The following is a 20,143-nucleotide window of genomic DNA, read 5'->3' as shown; positions in this document are numbered from 1 at the left end:
CTCTAATCTAAGTTTTTCCCCCAAAAGATCTTGATTTGGAAGAAATGTCCATGAGCTTTCCCCTCGTCAATGAGGAAAGAGATTGCATTTATAAAAATAAACCATAAAATTGAACAGATACATGCAGAATCTGAACAATGGTACAAACTTTGCAGGTGTGATGTGAAAAGCATGTCAACTTATTGTGTTGTCTGTCAGGACAGAAAATGTGTTTGATATATGTTCAATATAGCTCAGGAGGTCAAAGAAGATTTGAAGCAAAAGTTACTAAGATAAAAATAAGGAACTTTGTAGATGCACTCAAGAATCACAAGTTCACACATTGGACAGAAGAATGTGTGTGTCTATTCACTGATAGGGGCAAAGATGAATCCTTTAAAAAGATGAAAAGAAATGCCCTTGAAAGCTGCCTGCCCTCGAAGCACTGGAGGCTTAGGGTAAAAATTCATATAAAATGAGAGAAGAGTTGAAAAAGGAAATAGCTCATTTTATTCAATCATCATCACAAATTGGGAGAGTTTTCAGAGGGGATAATGCTCCAGGGTGGACATGTAAAAGCTATTGTATTCCTGGAACTAAAGCATGTTTTCCTTTTCAAAGTTTTCATTTTGGCTCCTGATGGATAGAAATGGAAAGTGAGTGTGTGTGTGTTCTGGGGAGAGGTAACAGTGAGGTATAGATAGTGAGTTTGACATTGCCACTGACTCCTCTGTTAATGGTCTATAACAACAGGAAAATGCAACTTTCTGTCCCTTAATCTTCAGAAGAGAACTCATTCTTCCAAGAGAAAAAAGGTCTGCTTGCTATTCAGCCTAAGCCTACTTGAATGAAATTTTAAGTAGAGGATGGATTATAGTATTTAGCAAGAAAGTAGAGGCAGAAAACAGAGAGCACCCAAGGGGAAAGTACCTTTCCTGGGGCCTTCTGTTTGACGTATATATGACTTTGGTGCCTAACTGCCAAAGAGCAGAGATGCAGCTGAATATCAAGTGGCCCCAGGTAACAGAGGACCTGAAAAGATCATTTTCTCACAATGATGTTTGTTACTAATCTAAATCCCATTCATTTCATTAAATCTCAAAATCGAATGAAATATTTAAAATACATTGCCATGAAAAGATAGAAGTCTATCGAAACAGGTTCCAGAGATTAAAAGAGTGGAAGCAATCAAGCATGCAGAAGAACAGACACTAGAACCATAGTGATGTGTCAATTAGATTCCTTACTGAAATCTTCTTTCTTTCCAGGGTTCAGTGGAAAGCGAAGAATTAAAGATGATGAGATCTGATTACACACTCTAAAACGTGTTTAGAATGAAAAGCAATAGGTAAGATTTAAACGGAGATATGTAGTGTCAAGGAGCCCTTCAAAATCCAAATATGGGAGAAAGTAACCTGTGAAGGATTATTTTCTAAAATGTTTCAAAACTTTCAATTCTGCAATGCCAGGGATAGTCTCAAGTCTGGAAAACTTCTGAGATATATTCTCTGACAAAGAGTAGGGTCTTTTCAAACTTTAAACTTTCAATATTTAACATTATTATGCTATTTTCCATTTAATTAATTAATACTGGTATTTGTTAAGTGCTTACTTTGTGCTGAGCACTGTTCTAAGCACAGGGTTAGCTACAAGGTTATCAGATTGTCCCTCGTGGGGCTCGCAATGTTAAATCCCCATTTTACAGATGAGGTAACTGAGGCCCAGAGATGTCAAGTGACTTGCCCAAAGTCACACAGCTGACAAGTGGTGGAGCCAGGGTTAGAACCCACAACTTCTGACTCCCAAACCAGGGCTCTTGCCACTAAGCCACACTGCTTCTGCTTTTCCACAGAGGCGATGGGCACAAATTGCAGCAAGAAAGAGTTTGGTTAGACATAAGGAAGAACGATTCCTTTTGGAACAGGTTACCAAAGGAGACAGTGGAATTGCTACTTCTGGGGAATCTAAAAACAAAAAAAATGATAGGCTATCATCTGTCATGAGTGATATAGACAATCCTCTGATTCAGAGAGGACGGACAAGATTATCTCTGTAACTCAGGATTCTATGGAGAACTGGATAAGCTTGGCCAAAAGCAGCTTTGCCTCGTAGAAAGAGCATGGGCCTAGGTTTTAATTCCAGTTCTGCCAATTGCTTTGCTGTGTGACCTTGGGCAGGTCACTTAATTTATCTTTGCCTCAGTTTCCCCAACTATAAAATGGGGATTAAACTCCCTGCTCTCCCTCCTACTTAGACTGTGAGCCCCATGTGGGAAAGGTACTGAATTCTAACCCTGATTCTGCATGTAGCTGACTAACGTGGCAGACCACACATGCACATCTTACTGTGCAGCACCCGTATCCACCTACTTGCTACCTGCAACTCATGCCCCTTGGAGAACATGACTAGAAAGGACAAGGAAGAGCAAATGACACTATACAAGCCACTGGCCCTTTAATCAGATGTTCTGAACAGATTCTCAGTACTAAAGCCCCCCGGACAAAACCTCATCCCTGATGGAAGACTGCATCAATATTATCACCACCACCACCACCAGGCACCAGATCATAAATGTCCCTTAATGATACAAACTGAAACTGACAGATACTTTCTGAAGGGGACAGAGGTTATTGCTTTATTTCAATTCCAGATCCACAGAATTAAGAGAAATTGTAAAATAAAAATGCAGATAAAGTGAAATACAAATTTATCCAAATAAAGTAAAATATAGATGTGGTTTCTTTAAGGAAATGAACCTTTATGGACAATAATCCTGCTTTTTGATGATGCGCAAACTTCTCATGTATCAGTGAAGGAATAAAGCACTGCTGTTTATAGAAGCGGTGTTGCCTAGGGTAAAGAACAATAGCCTAGGAATCATAAGACTTGTGTTCTAATCTTGCTTCTTCCGCTTCACCTTGGGAAAGTCACAACTTCTCTATGATTTTATTTCCTTATTTGGAAAATGGGGATAAAATACCTGTTCTCCCTCCACTTTAGACTGTGAGCTCCATGTGGGATTGGTGCTATGCCCAATCTCTTTACATTCTACCTCAGCATTTAGAACTCTCCTTTGCACATATAGAGTGGTCCCAACAGTCATAGCAGGATGCCTCTCATCTCCTACACTGCTGATGTTAAATCAAGATTTATGTGACTCATTAGTAAGGAGCAACATGCCTTTCATAGCTCAAAGACTGTTCGGGGAAGCAGCGTCTAGAAGTTTAAATGCTTTTCCAAATTTTTTTTAGATATACTGAAACTTCCTAGAAAAACTGATCCCTCCTGAGTTCTACTATTTCCATTCAGGCCCAGATACAATAGAACTAAATGTTCCCTTTTAGAGAATGTTAACATTTTTATCCTTCAGCCAAGGAAGGGGGGTGTTCAGGGCTGAGGAATGGAGAAGGTGGACAGAAGTAGGAGGAGAAGTAAAGCTAGAGTCCCCAGAAAAGCTGTTTAAGCTTGCTTTCTCTGAAAAGAACTCCTCATCTTCTTATAAAGCAAAGATCTTTCCAGTGAGGATAGATCAATCATTTGGAATTCAGTAGCTGTGCACACTCTCACTTGAAACACTGCTTCACTATTTACTGAGCACCTTCAGTGGGCAGAGAAAGGTCTTAAATATAATGAATTGATTCCCCTGCATGTTGTTCTTACATTGGTATCCACACACATCTCAGGTGACACTGATGCAAAAGGTGGGAGCTCTTCTCTTTTTTGATGGGAAACTCCATCTCCTTGTTGAAATGTGACCCAAACAGCATTTCAAGATCACTTTTAAAAGCAGGGAATATTGGATGTCCATACTGCTCTTATCCCACCTGAAAACCCCTAGTTTTTCCTCTTACATAGTTTTCAAGGATCCAGAGGTTCCTAATTGATTTAAAGCATCCACAACCACCTGCCAACACAAGGGCAGACCATACGCAGGTGCATTAGATTTGCTGGATGGTCACAGGTGAACCTAATCTGCATGACAGAGGGAGAAACAACCTCCTTTGCCACTGGGTCCACGGGGTGATCGTTCCTTCAATTTAGCAAGCAGTTTAATTTTAACAGAATCAAAGGATTTAGCTTGGTAGCCACCAAAGCTAATGAAGATTACATTTTTTGCTCTGAATATTCTGGGTTAGAAAATGATGCTATCACTGGTGAGGTTTGGATTTGGGTATACAAATGTGGCTAATGAGAGCCATCCATGGCCAACCATCCCTTTTCCTCTTCTGCAAGAGAGTTACCCCTTTTTTGATTCCTACACATCAAGGTGACTGGTCTTTCTGCTGATGCATCCCAACCATCCACTGTTATGTTATTTGCATTTTGACATCCACACAGCACACCGATCTCACAGAGGGGAAGCAGCCTGGCCTTGTGGAAAGATCCCGAGCCTGGAAATCAGCGGACCTTGGTTCTAATCCTGGCTCTATCACTTTATTGCTGTGTGTTCTTGAGCACATCACAACTTCTCTGTGCCTCAGTTTCCTCACCTGTAAAATGGGGGGTTCAATGACTGCACTCCCCCCGCCCCAGATTGTGAGCCCCCTATAGGACAGGAAATCAGTCTGACAATTATTTGAGAAGCAACATGACTTACTGGAAAGAGCTCAGGCTTGGGGGTCAGAGGATGTGGGTTCTAATCCCACCTCTACTTGTCTGCTGTGTGACCTTGAGCATGTCACTTAACTTCTCTGTGCCTCAGCTACCTCATGTGTAAAATGGGGATTAAAAGTATGAGCCCCATGTGGGATGAACCTGTAATCTACCCCAGTGCTTAAAACAGTGCTTGGCACATAGTAAGTACTTAAATACCATCATCATTATTACTATTTTATATCTACACCAGTGCTTAGAACAATGCTTGGCATTTAGCAAATAAAATAATAATAGTAATGATAATACTGTAAGAGAAAGATACAAAATCTTAAAGAAAACTTTATTACCTTCAAATTAAGTTTCCATTAACCATGTGGGGAACAGAATCAACATTTATCTACCTACTACAAGCCTCCTAGAAAAATGACTCTCCCAAAGTGGGTCTGGGTGCCTGGATTTTCTCAAAGTTGTGTCTGGCACTGAAGAATTTCTTAGAGACAAGTTCTACTGGGCTATTTCTGTGATTACTGCATTGCTTTGTATTTTTACCTAATTCTACATGTTCTGTAGCCACAGCTTCCTTCAAGGAAAAGCCATCACTTCTTTTAGACTAGAAAAACCTCATCTGGTTTCAAGTCATTCTGATTTATAATGAGAGTCAGGCAGCCAGACGGGCTTCAGCTAATGAGCTATGCAAAATTATCCTTGTGTGGGGGTGTCTATAAATTTAATTTTTGGTTGTTTTAAACAAGAAAGAATAGTCTAAAATATGAAATAGTAGAATGACAGACAGCAGCTTGACCTGAAATAAGAAACAATTTGTGGAAAAAGAGGAGACATTGCATAATATGTTGAAGCCAAATTTGCCTTTATAATGCATGGAAAATGAACATAAACTCTGAAAACTTGTGGTAGGATAATTATCTCCACTCTAATCCACGGATAAAATCCAGAACACAAGGGTAACGTGCATTTGAAAAAGAAAATGATTCTCAGGTTAACAAAAGTGAGAAAGGACTTGCCACAAATTCCCTCCTTGGCCTTAGGGAATTTTTCTGAAGAAAAGTTATTTTTCATGGAACCCCTTAAAAAGGGCAGGATACTTTGTATATCCAAAAAGCTAAAATGAGCTTTTATTCTGTCAAGACCCTAGGGAAGAGAGCAGGTTTGTAAACTTGCTCTAGGGCCAGGTTCCCATCTTCCCTCAGCCAAGAAATACTCTAATAATGAAATGCAGCAAATTGGCCTGAACAAAAAAGTGACAAGCAGAAAGTCTGAATTATTGAAGTATGCACAGGGGAGGCTTTGTAAATCTAATTAGAGATAATTAGAAATACTCAAAGGCAATCCATCAAGGCTTCACTGAATATTCATGTAATTGAACATCACTATACCTAGATAGCCTCTGAGAGGGACTAGTTTGCCATAAGCTTTTTGGACCTCTTTTTATTTTTAAAACTGCAATGATTATTTTGAGCTAGACACACAGTGGGCCTCTGTAGACATCTTGGACAAGGGAAAACCAAAATTAGATTTTGATATTTTTAAAACCTAAAGTTGTCACTGTTTTCTGTTTCACCTAATGTCTCTGTGAAAAAAAAAACCTACAGGTGTCATCTCATTAATCCAAAGCAAGCACGATAGGAAACTGGAAATTGGATCAATGTCCTCAGAGGATAATAGATGAATAGAGAGACATTTGTCATTCATTGAGTAGTATTTATTGAGCACTTACCATGTGCAGAGCACTGTACTAAGTGCTTGTCCTTGTTGATTCAGGGGTTGCCAGGATAGTGGCCTCCCAGGATGTAGTGGGATGGGACACAACATTGGAGACCTCAAGGGGGATCATTTCCGAGAGACATCTCACTTCCTGTCACAGGCACAACTAATGTAGGTCATTATAGGAGTCCTACCACCCCCACGCTTAGAGAAACCAGTAGGGAAATGAGCACAACATCTAAATTCAGAAAAAAAGTCTTGCAGTTTCAGTTTTAAATACCTTTTTTTAAGAACTGGCTTATTACTGTCATTCATCTTAGATAGATCCCAGGGCCCAATGGCCATCTCAAGCAAGTGGAACTGTAGATCTGGTCCTGATCCTGCCATCTCTCAGGGTCTCAGTCATCCCTGCAGAGGCAGAATTGAAACTAAGCTAAAATGTTGTTGAATTTCTACAACAGATTACTATTTTTGCCCTATTCTTAACATCACATCACAAAGCTCTGCCACTGAATTATTTATATTAATTTCCATCTCCCCTACTAGACTTTAAGCTCACTGGGGGCCAGGAACATATTTGCCAACTTGGTTGCATAATACTCTCCCAAATGCTTATTTTGGAGCTCTGCACTGAATAAGTGCTAAATACACTGATGCATCCTTTTTGGAAAATGGAAAGGGTCTTTATATTGATAACATTGGTGAAAAAAGCCATTCGGTGCTAATTAAAAATAAGGTTTGGCTATGCCTATTATCTCTTGGGCCAGAGCAAGCACAAGCTTTGTAAATTGAGGACTGAACTATGGAATGTTACTGTTTTCATTCTTCGAATAACAGGGAATAGGCACAATCTTCCCCAGTCTAGTCAAGATAATGCTGGAATAAATTGTATTTATTGAGTGCTTATTGTGTGCAGAGGACTGTACTAAGTTCTTGGTAGAGGATAACAAAGTTGATGGAAATGTTCTCTGCCCACAAAGCAATGTGGGTAGTCATCTGAAGAAAGATGATGGACAGCAAATGGTTTAATGGGGGTTAAAAAAAAACAACCAAAAAACAGGTAGCATCACTCACTAGGGATGAACATCCCAAAATGCTGGCTTGGCCCAACACAGTGGGTCTCCATCCACCTTCCTGAAAAAGCCATGCTTAGCTGCAATTCCCATTTCTCCTTTGGGACTGTGACACCTTGGTAGTTCTAAACCTGCCCTTGCAGAGAGATGAAGTGTGAAAGAGAATGGCAGGAGAATGAGCAGGGAATGTGTCTAACAAATCTGTTGTATTGTACTCTCCCAAACACTTAGTAAAGTGCTCTGCAAAGAGTAGGCAAATTCATTCATTCAATAGTATTTATTGAGCACTTAACTATGTGCAGAGCACTGTATTTAGGGCTTGGCATGTACAATCAGATCTCATACAAAGGTGTATGAAGGCATGTCATTGATTGAATGGAGAGCTACATATCTCCAGAGCAGCTACTCCCTACATGAAAATGATGCCCTGACCTATTAAAGATGTACTAGCTGAAATAGGGGCATTTCTGACCCTCATTATCCAAGGGGTAGCTCTTTTTTTTGGTTGTACTGTACATTCCCAAGCACTTAGTACAGTGCTCTGCACACAGTGAGCACTTAATATGATTGAATGAACTTACATAATTGAGGAAAGATCAATGAAATCTTCAGTCTATGTTGGGTGTAATGTCTATAGTTGTCCTTTGGAGTCAAAGATGATCAATGAATGGTATTTGAGCACTTACTGTGAGCAGACCACTGTACTAAGAATTTAGGAGCATACGACAGAGTTGGCAGACAATCCCTTTGCTCACAAAGAACTCTGTTGGTGTTGGTGAGTTTGTTCATTCAAATCATATTTATTGGCGTGCTTATTTACCCATGGACCTAAATGTGACTGCTAAAGCAGGACTGACAGTACTTCCCACACCACATATGTCCAAAGGTGTGCTTCTGTTGTGCTCCCCTGCCTACAACACATGGCCTTAAATTTGGCTCGCCTCCTTTGTCTCACAATCCTCTTGAAGTTTTTGCTTGAAAAGAATTGCTCTTTTCTTGGCTGCAGCTTGATTTCCATCTGTGGCCTGGTTTACGAGGTCAGTTTTCCCTGATAGACAGTGCTGTCCAGCTCACTTCACAAAAGATAGAGTCTACTGCTTGGACAGCTGACTCCACCGCCCCTGAAAAAAAATACCTCCAAAAATTTGCTAGATTAGTCCCACCTGACTCCAGAAGCTGTAAATTGTGTTCTGTTTCTATAACTTGCACTTTATTAATCATCGGTATTTTAGTGCTTAGCAGCGTGGCATAGTATAGAGAACAGACCTGGGAGTCAGAAGGACCTGGGTTCTAATTCTGGATCAGTCACTTGTCTGCTGTGTAAACTTGGGCAAGTCACTTAACTTCTCTGTGCCTCAGTTGCCTCATCTGTAAAATAAGGATTAAGACTGGGAGCCCTATGTGGGGCAGGGACCGTGTCCAACCTTGTATCTACCCCAGTGCTTAGTGCTGTACCTGGCACATAGTAAGTGCTTAACAAATACAGCTATTATTATCATTACTGTGTTAGAGCTTTGAACTAAGTGCTTGGGAGGAGTTTACCACCACGTGTTCCCTTTCTACAGTGAGTTTACCTTCTAGAGGATTTTACCGTAATTCTGTGCTTGCTGCATCTCCCCAACTAGATAGCACTCATCCATGCACTTAGTACAGAGTAAGTACTCAGTATTACTGATGAATTGATCCTTCAGTATAGGAGCCACATCTTATTATTGTTCTGTAATCTCTCACTCCAGAAACAATTATCTGACTGTCCCCAAACTGACAGGATTTGTGATTTAAAAAGGCCTGTTCACGCCAAACAAACTTCTACCCTTGAGGTGAGGCTTCTGATCAGGTATCAGGAGGGATTGTGGGGGAAGATTGGTTGCATGGTGAAACTTGAAGCCTTTAGATTTTCAAAAAGGTCTGAGGCTCACTGTCATAAGCAGACTCAGTCCTGGTTTGGGTTGTCACCGACAGCACAGGTGGCTGAAAGGGCAAACAACCGTAAGCTCAATTTAGAGGGTGTTTTCTGCATGCTGCCTTGCTTGCATTTGCTGTTAATTGTGAAGTTTAATTACTCAGTGACTGACAGGATGAAAAAATTTCTTTCTTGAACTTTCAACGGGCCTAGAGCAATTATTCTTTATGCTGACCACAGCAATTGTCAGCCCACAAGATCCACTGTGAAAGGCTGGAGAGTAAAACAAAGCCTTTTGTCTTCAGCTACTAAAGTCAAAAGCAAGAGCTTGAAAATATAAATCCATTATCCACATTGCACAGCTACTTTCCCTAAGAACGACCTTGCCACCCATCTTGAAGAAGAGTCTTCCAAACATGTCCTACATCAAAATACTTATTTGACTATCAAAAAAGGAAAGTGCCCAGGCCTGGGGAATCAGAGAACCAGGTTTCTAAATCCTGTCTCCACCACTGGTCTACTGTGACCTTGGGGAAGTTACTGAACTTCTCTATGCCTCAGTTACCTCATCTATAAAATGCAGATTGAAACCATGAACCCAACATGGCAGATGGACTGTATTCAGTCTGATTATCTTGTATCTATCCCACAGCTTAGTACAGTGACCAGCACACAAATACCTTTTTTTTTTTTAAATTGAGTTCAAATAGTTTGAGGTTTCTGCAGGTACAGCAATGCACCTGGGGAAATGGGATAAAGACAACCTCCCTCCACTACCCCCACTTCCTTTATTATACATTTGAAGCAGATGGGTATTATTTCAATGGAGAATCAGTCTGAATGACAGCTGTTACATACTCCCTCTCCCATTAACATTTCTTAAATGCATTAGGAAAGTTGCTGGACAGCAGAGCAATGATGTCTCACTGACCAATTTCTGCTTCTGCCATGGCCCTGAACAGTACTGTGCCTCTATCTTGGGGTCAGGATGTTGTATAACACCCTTATGTTGTGCACTGAGGGGTTTCATTTCCCTTCCCTCCCAATTTAGTCCTCTATTGCATCTTCTAAACTGAAAATGCCTCATTGTCTCCTAGTCAGAGGAGAGAATTAGTCTCAAGAACAGCATCTCCTTGATTTTTCAGGCTCTTTTTGGGTCCAAAGAGCTGAAGGTTCTTTTTACAAGCTTCAGCCTAGAAAATTTTCACAAAGAAACATATTAAGACCTCCATATTAAAACTCATCTTGGCTTCAGGTCAGAGCAGGTCTAATCTCAATTATTCTCAACCATGATTTTCTTTGGACTGCTCCTTTGGCCACACAGACAAACAGATCCAGAAAGGGACTCATATATAATAATAATAATGACATTTGTTAAACACTATGTGTCAAGCACTGTTTTAAGTGCTGGGGTAGATACAAGGTAATCAGGTTGTCCCATGTGGAGCTCACAGTCAGTCCCCATTTTACAGATGAGGTAACTGAGGCACAGAAAAGTTAAGTGACTTGCCCAAAGTCATACAGAAGACAAGAGGCAGAGGCATAATTAGAATCCATGACCTCTGATTCCCAAGCTTATGTTCTTTCAGCTAAGCCAAGCTGCTCCATTGTATATGCAGAATGGAATGAATCTAACAGGTCAGTTCAAATTAGAAAAGGAAAGTAGAATCTTTTATAGATTGCAACAACATGAATGGAGAGAGAATGAGAGAACTAAAGAATGAATTCAAAGGCTGGGATTATTGAAACAAAATCTCAGACCAGTTTCCAGACAGGCTGGATGTGGAACCCTCAGCTACTCTGCTGAGATGATCTCAGAAAGCTAATGGCATACACATACACACGCACACAAACACAGAAAGAGAGTCACAAGAGCTGAAAAAGTGTTATAAATGCACAGGTTAAGGGTAGCTCTCAGGGGCAAAGAGAGCAGTCCTTCACTTACAAAGATAATGCTACTGACAATGAAGTCCAACCCATGGGTGCAATTCCCCTTGAAAAAGACGATTAAGGGATAAACACCCCTTCCCACATTATTTACAAGTAAGAACAGATCCTTGTTGTGCTAGTTGGGTTAGATAAGCGAATATTAAACCTCCAGAGGGAATAGAGGATTTTTCTGGGAGATAGGCTGTAAAGTCCCTGTGGAGAGGGATATATCCATCAACTCTGTTGTACTTTCTCCAAGCACTTAGTACAGTACTCTGTACAGAGTAAGCATTCAATAAATAGTATTGATTGAACCTGCATTTTTGAGCCTTGTTAATTTGACTAGTACAATGACTAGTACACTATTTTCTTTTTGGATGAAGCCGGTGAGCGAGAGGAGATAGATGGAGCTGGAGGTCAGGCCTCCCGTCCTCAGTGCTGGGATTGAAGCCCTTTCATCCACTCAAGGCTTTAAATCACTTTATTCTCTCCAGGGATAAAGTGTTGGATTTTAGAAATGGATATTCACTCTGTGAAGCAGCATGACCTAGTTGAAAGATCATGGGCCTGAAAGTCATAGTACCAGAGTTCTAATTCTGGTCCTGCCATTTCCCTGTTGTGTGATCTTGGACAAATCAGTTTACTTCTCTGCATTTCCAGTTTCCTCATCCATAAAATGTTGATTCAGTACCTGTTCTCCCTCCTACTTAGACTGTAAGCCCAATAAGGGACAAGAACTGTGTCCAACCTAATTAATTTGTCTCTTTCCCAGTGCTTAGTACTGTGCTTGACAATAGTAAACATTTAACTTGCAGGGAAGCAGCATGGTTTAGTGGAACACACACAGGTTTGGGAGTCAGATGACATGAGTTCTAATCCCAGCTCTGCCACTTGTCTGCTGTGAGACCTTGGGCAAGCTACCTCTCTCTGTGCCTCAGTTACCTACTCTGTAAAATGGGGATTAAGACTGAGCCCCACATGGGACAAAGTGATTACCTTGTATCAACTTCAGTGCTTAGCACATAGTAAGTGCTTAATAAATATAATTACTATTAATAATAACTACCACACTTATTACAGCAGGGGACCTGTGTTTAGAAGAAATGTTGCAAGAGAAGAGGATAGATAAAATACAAATATATCTATTTAGTGAATAAAAAGCATCTGACATTGTGGCCTAGTAGAAAGAGCTTGAAACCTGGAGTCAGGGAATCTGTGTTCAAATGCTGGCCTCGCCATTTTCCTGCTGTGTAACCTTGGGCACGTCACTTAACCTCACCTTTCCTCATCAGTGAAATGGGAATAAATTGTTTGCTCACTCAATTGTATTTATTAATCACTTACTGGGAGCAGAGGACTGTACTAAGCACTTGGGAAAGTACAATACAACAATAAACAGTGAAAAATCCCTGCTCACAACGATCTCAGTCTAGGGGAGAGGGGGAATTCTCACCTTAGTGTTCTTCCTCCCTCTTAGACTGTGAGCCCCATGTGGAACAGGGACAGTGTCCCATATGATTTTCTTCCATCAACTATTCAGTGTTCTTCTGATATTTCATCTTATACTAAAGGCTTGCAGCAGAAAATTCAGAGGGTGAGTGGAATTGGATCAGCCACCCTCCAGTCGGTGGATTTACTTTACACTGAGACAAGTCATTAGCTTGTATGGTATTTGAGCTTGTCAAAGAATCTGGACATGTCCATGTTCTCTCTTTTCTTGACTTTCATTATTCTAAATACTAAAGTTCATCTGGTTTGACTGGAGGGTAATTGCCTCTGCTTGGGTCAAGAAAGAATGGGAGGCTAGTTAAGAATATTGGTCTTGATTCAGTGATTATGATTCCCGATTGTAATTGAAGGAACATCAGCTGCATTTGATCCTGATTTCACAGACTGGGAAGTACCTCTTTCCATCTTGGCTCTGACTTCTATCTTTTAATCATATAGTTTTGGTTATATCTTTCTGTCAAGTGTAGATTGAGATTTCTTTTTCCCCCACCTCCCCCAAACATAGAAGTACTATGTTGATGAAAGAGGTTCTACTGATGAGACAAGATTTCCCCCATATTCATGCTTTCTGACAGAGCTTTCTCACAGTATCTTTATCTATAAAACCTTATAGAAATGAGAGAGCTGACCTCCATTTGCAAGAGTTATACAACTGATATAAGTCCTATAATAATAATAGTGATATTTGTTAAGCACTTACTATGTGCCAAGCACTGAACTAGATACAAGATAGTCCTATATGAGGATCAAAGTCTAAATAGGAAGATGACAACCTGTTGCAGACAAGGGAACTGAGGCACAGAGAAGTTAAGTGATTCACTTTAAGGTCACAGCAGGCAAGTGATGGAGCCAGATTAAAACCCAGGTCCAAGCTCTATCCACTAGGCCACACTACTACTTTTTATCAATGCATGAGAATGGTTGGCAGCTGAAGAGTGATCAACTCACTAATGAGTTGGTCTCATAGTGAGAAGCAGCGTGGTGCAGTGGAAAGAGCACGGGCTTTGGAGTCAGGGTTCATGAGTTCGAATCCCAGCTCTGCCACTTGGCTGTGTGACTGTGGGCAAGTCACTTAACTTCTCTGTGCCTCAGTTCCCTCATCTGTAAAATGGGGATTAAGACTGTGAGCCCCACGTGGGACAACCTGATTCCCCTATGTCTACCCCAGCACTTAGAACAGTGCTCGGCACATAGTAAGCGCTTAACAAATACCAACATTATTATATCAGGCCTGTCTCTGCTTCCAATTTTGCCTCCTTATATTCCCAGTTTTAATGTTGGTATTTGTTAAGTGCTTACTATGTGCCGAGCACCGTTCTAAGCGCTGGGGTAGACACAGGGGAATCAGGTTGTCCCACGTGGGGCTCACAGTCTTCATCCCCATTTTACAGATGAGGGAACTGAGGCACCGAGAAGTTAAGTGACTTGCCCAAAGTCACACAGCTGACAAGTGGCCGAGCCGGTATTCGAACCTGTGACCTTTGACTCCAAAGCCCGTGCTCTTTCCACTGAGCCACGCTGCTTCTCGTGAGCCACGCTGCTTCTCAGTTTTCAAAGCTATTCCTTTAGGAGAGCAATTCTCTCCCAGTTATTGTTCACCGGGCTGGTCCATCTGTACCAATGCTTTTTCAACAGTCCAACAGTGCTATGGGCATAGTCGGCAGCTCTGCTTCATCATGTTTTGAAAGTCCTTGTTCCTTCAGGCTTCCATATGCCCCTTTCCAGGTCCCCACAGAGAAGCTACTTAAGCAGAATTCTTGACAGTAGCTAGAGAACAGAGCTAGGATGCAGAATCCAAGTTTTTACCCCTTATCCTACAACACTTCTGACCTCCTTGATGAAATGGGTATCTGCCTCCTAAATCTAATTTCAGACCTTAATTGACTGACTTTTCAATAGAAGCCAGGAAGACTGGGGACATAGATCTTTCTATTCTATGAGTGCCTTTCTACACCCTCATGCTATCTCACATTGTAAGTAGAATCTCTTTTGTAGAACTTTTAGTTCACAAAGCCAGACTTGTATTCTCTCTGATTGGGTAGTCTATGGTTGAAGTTGGACTATATCTGCAGGAGGTTTACTCAAAATTGGCTTACAAAAATGGACCCAGTTCTTGGAAGAGGTCTCATCTGACTGAGCTTTTAATAAAGTACAACAAGCCAGGCACCCTCTGAAAGTGCTCTTTTTGATGAAAATCACACACAGCAGCACATCTATAATGCCCACTGGACACAAGGCCCATTTGATCTCAGTCTCAGACAAGCATTTGCAACACTTGAGATAGGGTTACCAAATCACTTAGGAGAGATTTTGTGCAAATAGCATCTGGCTATAGGAACCAAGTTTTTTCTCCTTTGTTTATTTTTATGGTATTTATTAAGCACTATGTGCCAGGTACTCTACTATGTACTGGGATAAATACAAGCTCATTAGGTTGAACACAGTCGGTGTCCCACATGGGGTTCACAGTCTTAATCCCCCTTTTACAAGTGAGGAAACTGAGGTCCAGAGAAGTTAAGTGACTTACAGAAGTCACACAGTAGATAAGCCACAGAGTCAGGATTAGAACACAGATACTTCTGACTCCCAGGCATATGCTCTTTCCCCTAGACCATACTGCTTTTCTTGTGTTGCAGGAATTTCATGTTCTGGTATTCCTAGGGTAGAATTATACCTCTGAAAACAGCTCAGAACTGGGTTCATAGGTAAACATGCATTCATACTGCTGATATGAGGAATCCCACCAGATGCAAAATCTTAGTCATTTAGGGGAAACTGGACAACTCATAGCTGAGGTCAGGTACAATGGAGACCAAATCAAACAAGCACTTTTTTCAAGCTGAATGGGCACTACATAAAGAAATATGAACTGAGGGCTAGAGAAGAAAAAGAAAAGAGGGTAGGAAGGGAAAGGAGAAAGTGGCAGCAACAAGAACACTAATGCATTCAAACGTGATACCAAATGGGTGCAAAGTCTGTGAGTCCACAGCTAGAGAACCTTTTAGAACAAGACTAGATCATTTAGGCTTACCTAAATTTATGACTCTGCTATTCAGCTCCTCCCCTTGCAGGTCCTTTTCAGCCCTATAAATACAAAGGAGTAGTATATGAGATTAGGATATCTGGCTTGATGCCTGCCAAACCAGAATTTAGTTAGCATCTCACAGCACTCCCAGTTAAAACATTTTGACCCACATGCCACACCCAAATGATATTACAAAGACCAGCATCATTACTGGGTAGGACTGTTCCTTTCCTTCTCAATGCATTTAAGTTACTTGACTCATTTCTTTATAGCAAACTCATACTTTGTTCCTCTTAGTTATCAGGATTCTCACCCTGTTCTTGTTAGTCATCCACTGGGACCCTCAGAGATAAATAAAGGGGTGGATCAGGTATCACAAATTTCCTTGTATCCCAAGCCAAATTCCATGAACAATTCTTCTTCCAGTCCACTCCTCCACCTTAAGGAAGCTCCTTCTTATAGAACCCACCCTGAATCACCCTCAAGCCCATTACAGACTATTTATCTCTTACACATATCTCTCCTTTAAAAAAAAAAAAGCCTTTCTATTGAGCCAGAAACAAGACTACCAAAATTTCTGCTTCCCCTAACCACTCCTTTATCCTAGCTGCCAGGCCCTTTAAAAGGCTTCAGGTGAACCTCACTCATTCATTTCAAAATAAATCAGCTGCATGAAATAATGGTTGTCAAGTAGGATAAATTCATCCCATCTGGATCCCCTATATTCAGGGCTCACTTGGCAGTCAGAATTCAGTAGTGACTAGACTTTGTTTTATCATGCCTAGTGAACACAGGTAAGCCCACTGCAAACTGTGAAGAGAAAGCCCGAGTAAGTTGTCAAGGTTCTATTTTATTACCCTAAAATGTACTGGTCATGAACTCATTCCAGCTATTAGTAACTTGCTGAATAACCTTGGGGAAATCTCTATCTGGGGTTCAACTTTCTCCATTTATAATAGGGGACTGGTGGGGGTTAACCAGTCCTGTCTGTCTGTAGCTAATGTGAATTTTATGATGGATAAATTGTTATTCCTCAAAGTAAGCACTTCATAATCTATGTGGGTTTGGAATGTGGAGGATAATGACTACCTGAGAGATTGATAGGATAAGATTAAAAATTAAATGAGACAGGTTTGAAGCCACCAATGGTATTTGGTAAGCATTTTCTGTTTCCAGAGGACTGTACTAAGTGCTTAAATGATATCTCAACTTGGACAATGGCTCAAGTAGTTTAGCAAAATACAACAGGTTTCTATATAAGTATTCAGAGTTTTTCAAAACTAAACTGTCATATAAATCCAAGACATTTTCATTTTGTTTGAAATACAAAACACACTTTAACTGGACTCTTGCCTTCAGCCAATAATGAAGATAGTAACCGGTTAAAATCATCAAAAGTATGACTAAATAGTGGTGCTCAGAGAGGCTGACTTCTCTGCCTTTTATTTCTTGGAGGATTATGAATCCTCTACCATGAAAGGTTTATGGGCAGTATTGATTGAAATGTGTCACTGCTAGCTAATCAAAAAGCATCCATTGTGCTGCAGCTTTTCAGTTTCTCTATCAGTCTAGAAATGATGCTCAGTAATATCCACTGGACTGACAAGAAAAATAATTACAGCCAGAGAAAGCCTCTGTTGTTAGAATAGTCTTTTTGTACTGATCACTTGTCAAGACTGTGAGTTTTCACAAAGACATCCCTGGATCCATTTTCTTTTTCTGACACACAACGGCTCCTTGCATCCTTATAGGAGATCTGCTGTTTTTGTCTAGGCAGAAATAACAGGCAGATTCCTATGCTGAGAAGTTCATTTCCCCTTGCAGTTTCCTTTGAAGGAATCTGATTGACCAAATACCTGTTGTGTGCATAGATGAAGGATATGTTTGTTGAAGCAATAAAATTGTTTTTCCTCTATGCTTTTTTCTATTTTCTTTGGTCAAAGTGCTAGCTGGATGGCTTGAAGATAGCATTATTTCTCAGTAACTGATCTTTGTTAGAAAATCCTCTCCAGTTTTCTTGCCCATAGAGTGGATAGGACGGTAGCTGACATGGGCATTTTTAGTGTGACACCCTCGCCAAGCTGGTGTCTTGGACTTCATTTCCTTACAGGTTTTATTTCCCTCTGCCCTGCTCAGAAGAGTAATCAAGAACTGGATTTCTTGATAAGTTTTTGCTTATCTTTTGTGCAAAGTCGTCATTTTTCTCCCTCCAATACTGAGCATTTACATCCAAAATAAGGTTAGGATATTATATTTTGGAGTGATGCTGGTGCCTACCCAAGTTCAGTAAAGTTGCTTTAACACTGCACTGAATTTGAGGAGACTGATGTGATGTTGAGCAGTTTTTACCTTTTAACTTCATTTGCAAAAATCAAAAAGGAGAAATATTATTGGAGATACTTTAACAAAAAGGCAATATTTTAAAAATTTAAAGCTAATTTCACTCCTGCTTTGAAAAAACCCTATTATCCCCTGTATCCTTAATCAAACTTTTTTTAAACTTGAAAAATATATTCCTTACTCTTATATGAATGAGATGGTAGCAGAATTTACAAAATGGCTGGGTTTAAAGAAAAAAAATCCTTGAATTGTAACTTGTCATAATGCCCCCAAGCACTTCTCCCCTTTGTCCCAGTTTTTACCACTTGAAAGAGGCATCAATTTCTAGGTCTTTAACTTATTAAAATGATTATGCTAAGGCTGTTTGAATTACAAACGATGGAGAGGAGGGAAGAGAGGACACTCCTTGTTAAATCAACACAAAAGTAATGTTTGGGTATAAGTTCAGCAGCAGGGGAGCATGGAACCTAAAATATCAGTAGCAAAAGGAATGTATTTAGAAATAGCCAGCAAAGAAAGAAGCTCAGTGTCCTTTTCTTTTGTCAACCTCTTAACAATCTTTTCTTTGTTGTTTGAAAATCTGGGATGTGAGATTGCTTTGAGTGCAGGCAGGTGATCAATATTCCGTTTGAGCCCAAAAGTGATGAGGGGAGAGGGAGAAGTGTGTTTGCCCACAGATAAGATCTGTGAAGAGAGAATTAGACTTACGCAGCCCCTAGACCAGACTCAGAGATTCCGCTGCCTGCAGGTGGGAAACTATCTCTAAGGAAATTGGTAGGATTAGAGCTTCCACCCACTATGGGCCTCAAGTTAAGATCTCATGATTATTTTCGTACCAGTGAGGGGATCTGAATGGTGTTTTCTGTTCTAAAATGGAATTGAGCAAAGCAGTGAGAAATTAACCCAACTTGGGTTCTGCAAACCAATCCCCCAAACCAAATCAATTATGAGAATGGGAAAATAGAAGCTTCTAACAATTTTCATTTTAATCTATGAACTTGTTTGTTTTCATTCTGGCTCAACTCAGGGGACAAAAATCACATAAAGGGAATGTTCAGGCAGTGAACAGCTCCAATCACTAGAAACTTGAAAGTATTTAGAAGAACTCTTTATAATGGAATTTGTTCATCACTTACTATGTTCTAAGCATTAAATACAAGATAATCAGGTCAGACACAGACCCTGTACCTCACAGGGCTCACAGTCTGTGAGAACTTTTGATTATTCTGAGATAAACATCTTTTTCTTGCTTGCTCACTTGCCTTCTTGTTCTCTTTAGACCTCTTGAGTGATTGATTTATGCCAACTGATCCTTTTTAATTCTATGCCATTATGTGCATGTTCATTCTAGATTGCTATATTCTCCAGTCAGTGCCCAGTCTTGCCTGAGAACACTTGATGGTGAAAATTGGCATATTGTTGTTAAATATCTATCCCCTTAGTCTTTCCCATTCTGTGTGCAGTGTTCACTAGGGAGAAAGTTACAGGTCCAGCATACACAAACACTGGCCCACAGTTATCCCTGGAACTTCAGTGCGTAAAGGGCAAAAGATTATAGGGAATGCAGAGCCCTGAAGACTAACAAGACTCCAGTGTCAGAGGAGATAAGGTGCTTCCCATGAGAAAATAGAATAAATTTATAGAATAGAAAATAGGATAAAACCCATTCTTTTAAGAATGTATTTTTTATGTCCTTTGAAAAAATATATGTGCTTTAGGATAGTTGAAATATCAAGAATATTGAACAAGGCCCAGTTTACTCTTGGGACATAGACACACATATTTAGAAAAACATTTGCACAACTTGTTATAAAGTCCATTCACTTGGGATAGGTCTTCCCAACCAAAGAAACAAACATTTGCTAATTACCCAAATTGTTTGGATTATTATTTTCATTACAGTAATAAATAAAAAAACACTTTCATGTGTTGTGGTTCTTCTCAGCAATACAATTGACTTCACTTTGTGCTGTGTAAGCCACGGGCATTGCTTCCTGTTGGCTTGATTCAAAAATGGTCTTGCTACCGAAAGACTCCGTAGTAAGTGCTTAACAAATGCCATCATTA

The 20,143-nt window shown here is 40.3% G+C and overlaps 1 protein-coding gene and 1 long non-coding RNA gene across 4 annotated transcripts in view; one reads left to right on the top strand and one right to left on the bottom strand.

Moving 5' to 3' along the window:
- Nucleotides 1-16,264, bottom strand: part of LOC103170483 — an 88,961-nt gene extending 72,697 nt beyond the window's left edge. Inside the window, exons 1-3 of one of the 2 annotated variants that reach the window (XR_486208.3) lie at nt 16,050-16,264; nt 15,743-15,795; nt 6,584-6,705 (exon numbers count right to left, since the gene is read on the bottom strand). This is a non-coding gene — a long non-coding RNA (uncharacterized LOC103170483). Of the gene's footprint in view, nt 1-6,583; nt 6,706-15,742; nt 15,796-16,049 lie in introns of those variants that run through there. The other variant, XR_005660236.1, reaches the window with a different exon arrangement.
- A 223-nt stretch (nt 16,265-16,487) lies between these two features.
- The window catches only part of CHRNA4 (cholinergic receptor nicotinic alpha 4 subunit), a 38,146-nt gene continuing 34,490 nt past the window's right edge, over nt 16,488-20,143 (top strand). The window contains exon 1 of one of the 2 annotated variants that reach the window (XM_029071356.2): nt 16,488-16,530. The gene's annotated coding sequence lies outside the window, so the exon portion shown is untranslated. Of the gene's footprint in view, nt 16,566-20,143 lie in introns of both variants that reach the window. The other variant, XM_007668751.3, reaches the window with a different exon arrangement.

This window comes from Ornithorhynchus anatinus, chromosome 8 (assembly GCF_004115215.2).
Source record: "Ornithorhynchus anatinus isolate Pmale09 chromosome 8, mOrnAna1.pri.v4, whole genome shotgun sequence".
Classification (NCBI taxonomy): domain Eukaryota; kingdom Metazoa; phylum Chordata; class Mammalia; order Monotremata; family Ornithorhynchidae; genus Ornithorhynchus; species Ornithorhynchus anatinus.
This window is presented reverse-complemented; position numbering and strand designations above follow the sequence as displayed.